Below are 6735 nucleotides of genomic sequence, written 5' to 3'. Positions count from 1 at the left end.
GAACGAAGTTGCTTCCATTTTTCAAAACGAGATATACTTACTCAAACACTTACGTTTTATATCCCTATATCCCTGCAAATGGGAGAGCCTTGTTCTAACTCACACTTTTTCTCCCCGCTACTTATAGATTGAGTGTCTACAGAATGTTCAGTTCGTTTACTTACATATTCTTCCACCTCGACTTTGGATGAAAATGTTACACTAAGTTACACAGTAAATTCTGTGTTCTGAAAAGGACACTTCACTTATTTATATCTAGTATTCATACCGTCATATTTAGTTTTTTAACAAAATATTCCGAGACCTTGACCTGTCGTTTCTTTCTTTACACTTGTCTTTACACCTCTTATAAGTAAAAAAGGTTAATTAAGAAATACAGGGGACACAACATAAGAAAATGTAATTAAATAATAAATTAACAACGAACACGATGCAAGCAATGGATAAGATCAAGACTCGAAAAAGTCATAAACATCGTGTCAACAGCATCATTGACAATGAAACTTTCAAGTATAACTGGGTATAAGGGTATTTAGGGGCTGTAGTTATGCTGTAAAGGAGGGAGCGTATAAGTGTCTGGTAAGACCCCAACTAGAGTATGGTTCCAGTGTATGGGGCCATCTCCAGGGTTACTTCATTCAAGAACTGGAAAAAAATCAACAAACAAAATGTAGCTCGATTTGTTCTGGGCGATTTCCGACAAAAGAGCAGCGTAACAAAAATGTTGCAAAGATTGGAGTGGGAAGACTTGGGAGAAAGGAGACGAGCTGCTCAACTAAGTGGTATGTTCCTAGCTCTCAGTAGAGAGATGGCGTGGAATGACATTAGTAGGCGAATAAGTTTGAGTGGTGTCTTTAAAAGTAGGAAAGATCAAAATATGAAGATAAAGTTAGAATTCAAGAGGACAAATTGGGGCTAATATTCATTTATAGGAAGGGGAGATAGGGATTGGAATAACTTATCAAGGGTGATGTTCAATAAATTTCTAATTTCTTTAAAATCATTTAAGAGAAGCCTAGGGAAACCTGCCACCTGGGCGACTGCCCTAAATGCAACAAATTTGCCAAATCATTGTCGGAAAAATACTGTTCCTTATAATTAGCGGTGTAGGCGGATTTATACTGATGTCGTGCATAACTTATATTGACTGAAATAAGAGCCGTTGTTATGTACTACATTAGCTTTAGCATGGCATAAAATATGGAACCTTCTAATTACGCACCTGAACTTGAGGTGATACACGTTTTCCGTGGCAGGGACAAATTTAAAATGTTTCAGCAGTGAACAGTAAATTCTCTAGGGAGTGGGGTGTAGCAATAAACCAGCTTCAATGGTGGGATCATATGAGATAAATAGCGAAGGGTAGGTTACGTAGGAGAATAAAGAACACGGTAATTGAATGTAAAACAAGTAGAGGGAGACCAGGATGACGGTGGTCAGACTCAGTCATTAATGATACATCCTGCTCCTTGGCTGAATGGTCAGCGTAGTGCATTTCAGTTCAGAGGGCCCCAGGTTCGATTCCTGGCCTGGTCGGAGATTTTAAATTTAAATGGATAATTCCCTTGACTCGGGGACTGGGTCATTTTACTGTTCATAAAATCCCCGCAACTCACGCACAATACTATCCTCCACCACAGAAATACGCAGTTTCTTATACACGGTAGATGCCACCCACCCTCTTCGGAGGGTCTGCCTTACAAGGGCTGCACCAGGCTATAAATAACCACACGGAAATATTATTATTATTATTATTATTATTATTATTATTATTATTATTATTATTATTATTATTATTATTATTATTATTATTATTGTTGTTGTTGTACCGGTTGGTACACCTACACGCCGCAGATTTGAATTTTCCGCCTTAAAGTACTCCTCTACTGCTGAAACTCTGAACCTTAAAACTGAATTAATTCAACCGTTTATCAGAAGATGTCACTGTGTTGATTTCGAATTGGTTTAGTTTACTAATTATCAATAAGTGTGGACATTCTCTCACAGATGTCTCTACCAAAATCTATGATCATGCACCCTGGTGCGAAGTGAAGGAACTTTTCTTGAAGATATTTTGAATTCATAAGTTGTTGTCTTTACTAAATTTCGTTCCTTCGTTGGTGGGTTGGCAATATTAATCCTTTATTTCTGCCTGTTTTGAATTCACCCAATCAGTAATTTCTGTAATTAATTTCCCTCCAATCACAGGTTTCTTCTTCATTTTTGACTTGTAACTTTTAGCCGACCAATAAACGCATGGGGGTGTGTCTTAATTATTCATGAAAGGTCTCGAATTTTCCACGAGGGTATAAAAGCTGCTGATTTTCTGGTCTCTCGGCCACTCGTACAACATCTAGCTTAGTGTATGGAAGAATAGCAGGAGGCGGGAAGCGCCTCTTTCATCAGTCAGCAGCCCTTCAAAAGGTAATGGCCGTTTAACATCTTTAATTTTTTGCTAGCTCAGCAGTTTAATCTTCGGGGAAGGTCCGAAACGGTTTTGATGTAACCTATACCATTTCGATGTAAAATTTTCATGTTACTTTAACTGTAAATCGGGGATAGAGAGTGCCTTAACCTCTTGAGCTCCCCTTCATTTTGATCTGAGGTGACTACGTTTTCATAACCGATTTTCTTCTCTTTCCTAATGTATTAAAATTTTCTTATACGAGTCACCTCCCTAGTGTGGGAATAGCCCCTGTTGAATTGGCCTAGCGCCACTTAGGTTTTAACTAGTTTCATGTAGGAGTGTAAGTTCTCGCCTCCATTCCTTTTGTATTTAGGGCCGTTTAAATTAACCTTTTTTTAAATTGAAGGTCCAGTAGAATGGGTACAAGGTACCCCTGTTCATTTGTAAGTGTGACTTGAGAGGCAGGCAATGCGAAAGTTGTTGTGGCCTTTAATAGGCTTGAAAGACTGAGAGCGGTTAGCTCTTTATGGTGTTTTGAAAAGGTGCCTCTAGGAGGCTTAACATTACTATGTGGGAGCAAGTGCTCCATGTAATGAGGGGTTTTCTGCCCTTTGGTAATTTGTGGTTGTGAGCTGAGAGCTCAGAGATTGTAAAAGGTGGGGCTTGAAGCCCAGATCATTAATTTGTCTCTAAATCCTTGCTTTTCTGGTCTTGTACCTGATTATTGGATAGCTGTTGACTTGTACTCGTTAAGTTTTCAAATTCTATGTAAATATTTGTTAAATTTTGTTGTCTATTGAAAATATTACCTTTATTTAAATTTTTAATTCATCTTTCGGACTTGTAGTTAGACCCATTCCAGCCCGCACCTTCTTTCACAACTGCTGTTCCACAGATACCTCGGAACAATTATTATTATTATTATTATTATTATTATTATTATTATTATTATTATTATTATTATTATTATTATTATTATTATTATTAATATTATTATTATTATTATTCATATAAATTTTGCCCTTATGGGCAATGTTTGAACTCGAATATCTCATGATGACACAATTTTCACTTCTTTCCCTTCTTCCTGTTCTCTTCCCAAAATCTCTTCATCCTTTGGCTGTGCTCCTGTTTCCTTTGTTCTGTCCACAATATTCCTGTCTTCTTCTTCTTCTCATCTCTATATATAAAATTAGAGTTTTGTCTGTACATTGCTCAGAATTTGAAAAGAATGGTATTTCTGTATCGGTCATGTACACAGTAAAAAGAAAATGCATTTTTTACTTTTCCGTAATGTCTGTCTGTCTGTCTGTCTGTCTGTCTGTCTGTCTGTCTGTCTGTCTGTCTGTCTGTCTGTCTGTCTGTCTGTCTGTCTGTCTGTCTGTCTGTCTGTCTGTCTGTCTGTCTGTCTGTCTGTCTGTCTGTCTGTCTGTCTGTCTGTCTGTCTGTCTGTACACGCATCACGAGAAAACGGCTGAAGAGAATTTAATGAAAATCGGAATGTAAAGTCGGGTGATGAACCGCTATAATCTAGGCTATACATTATTTTAATCACGCTGAGTGAAATGGTAGTTTAGGGGAAGGCCTGAAATTTAATTCTCAAATATTTATGTTATTAGTGGTCGTGTCTTAATGAAAATCGCTAGACAAAGATGGGGAATAAGTCGCTACAATATAGGCTATACACGCTGAGAAAAATGGTAGTTTAGTGGAAGGTCTAAAATTTAATTGTTAAATATTTATTTTCTTAGTGGTCGTATCTTCACGAAAATTGGTATGCGAAGTCAGGGAATAGGTCGCTATGATCTAGGCTATCAATAATGTCATTCGAACTGAGTGAAATGGTAGTTTAGGGGAAGGCCTGAAATGTAATCTATATATATATAAAATAAGAGTTTTGTCTGTACATTGCTCAGAATTTGGAAAGAATTGTATTTCTGTATCGGTCATGTCCACAGCAACAAAAAAATGCATATTTTACTTTTCCGTAATTTCTGTCTGTCTGTCTGTCTGTCTGTCTGTCTGTCTGTCTGTCTGTCTGTCTGTCTGTCTGTCTGTCTGTCTGTCTGTCTGTCTGTCTGTCTGTCTGTCTGTCTGTCTGTCTGTCTGTCTGTCTGTCTGTCTGTCTGTCTGTCTGTCTGTCTGTCTGTCTGTCTGTCTGTACACGCATCACGCGAAAACGGCTGAAGAGAATTTAATGAAAATCGGTATATAATGTCGGGTGATAAACCGCTGTAATCTAGGCTACAAATTATTTTATGCACGTTGAGTGAAATGGTAGTTTAGGGGCAGGCCTGAAATGTAATTCTCAAATAAGTTATTTATGTTATTAGTGGTCGCATCGATAAACACTACATAACTAACATAACTGTAGTTATGTCGTAAGTTGGTAGTAGTTATGTAAGAAGTTATTAAATTTCCGATCACTTATGTCTTATACATTGTTACCGTACCGCATATAATCAGAGATATTCATGAATTTGGATTTTTGTTACTAAGTCCATATCAGCGCCGAGTCACGAGAAGATGGGTAAAATGAATTTAGTGAAAATCGTTATGTAAATTCTGAGAATAAGGAACTACAGTCTACGATATAAATAATTTTGTAAGACCCCCTAATATCACAGAGTCGAAAGAAAACTAATGTGAAGGCCTGCAATATAGAAAGCACATAAACTTTATCAACAATAACATTACATTGACCATTGTTTGTTGTCACGTGCTTTTTGTCTTCTGTTTCCTCTCATCCCCGATAGATAGGATTACTGCAGCGTACCGAGGTTTTTTAAATTTGCTTTACGTCACACCAACACAGGTAGGTCTTATGGCGACGATGGGATAGGAAATGAATAGTGGTGTGAAGGAAGCGGCCTTGGCTTTAAGGTACAGCCTGGTGTGACTGGTGTGAAAATGGGAAACCACGGATTACCATCTTCAGGGTTGCCGGCAGTGGGGTTCGAATCCACTATCTCCCGGATGCAAGCTCACAGCTGCGCGCCCCTAACCACACAGGCAACTCGCCTGGTCGTACCGACTGTAACAGCCTGCCTGTATATTGGCGGGAAGTAGCTGGGGAGTAAGTTAACATTCTTCTTTAGCATGCCATTCCTCTGGTTCATACATTTTATAATATATCTGGTACGTAACACACTGGTTCATCATAGTATTCGAGCTATTCAATCCCTACTCTGAGGCACTGATTGGAATGAGTAGTGTGCATATTTAACGGAATGACAGAGGAGTGTTTACCGCAGTCTGCGACCTGGTTATTCCAGCTCTGGAACTTAGGACTGTTAGATCGGCACCGTAGTACTGTTCGTTGAAAGTGAGAAATTGTGCGGTTTTTCATTTGATCAAATATTTTATATGATAACATTGCTTTCAATCGCTACATTCCTACTGGCGTTTTTGTAATGACCTATGTTGAATTCAATTAGGAAAACCACCAAGTCAGTCTTTCTGAGAATCCCGTAGCGAAGCACGGGTACATCAGCTAGTTTACTATAAATTCTGTATTCCTGATTTTGTTTCTGAATTCTTTTCTATCTCCTACCTTTTGCCTGTTGATCCCCACCTGCCTTAAGTCTTCCTCTATTTCAATGATACCAGTTTGTTTTCTTGCTTGAACTGTTTACTACATCAAAGATTTTCTTTGTAAGTTTGTTGTCCATTCTCTGTATGTGCCCATAGAAAGTTAGTCTGCGTTTCCTGATCATGTCTGGAGTCTGTCAGTGTGCTGGTGCAGCTCTTCGGTAGGTCGTTTCATCCATATGCCATCTCTGTGTAATGGTCCAAATATTTTTTTGAGAATTTTACGTTCTATATTTTCTGTCTCTATGATCCCTGCTGTTCCAACTGTGGTCGTTTCTGACGCATACAATGCTTCTGGTAATACGACTGTGTTGTAGTGTCTAAGTTTGACCTGTCTTAATTAGCTTTTCTTATTATAATGTGACCATGTGAGTTTGTATTCTTTCTGGAGTTCTTCCGTTCGTTCTATATTAGACGCCTTGTTTGATCCTCCTATTTGTATGCATTCCCCTAAATATTTAAATTTTTCGACTCTTTTTACGGATCCATATACAGTATGCATGGTGTTCACATTGTTGTTCTGTCGTTCCATGTATTGGGTCTTCTCGTAAGATATCTGTAGACCTATTTTGGCAACTATTTAATGCAAGCGTTCCAGTGCGTCCTTTGCCTCCAGTGTATTATTGCTGAGTATGGCTATGTCATCTGCAAATGCCAGACATTTTATGATGGTTTTTGTTTCACGTGTTCTTCCCAGCTGTATTCCTTTAACTTGTTCCTCCCACTGCTTGATAATT

Source organism: Anabrus simplex, chromosome 2 (genome assembly GCF_040414725.1).
Source record: "Anabrus simplex isolate iqAnaSimp1 chromosome 2, ASM4041472v1, whole genome shotgun sequence".
NCBI lineage: Eukaryota > Metazoa > Arthropoda > Insecta > Orthoptera > Tettigoniidae > Anabrus > Anabrus simplex.
The sequence above is the reverse complement of the archived record's forward strand: the minus strand, read 5'-3'. Positions refer to the sequence as shown.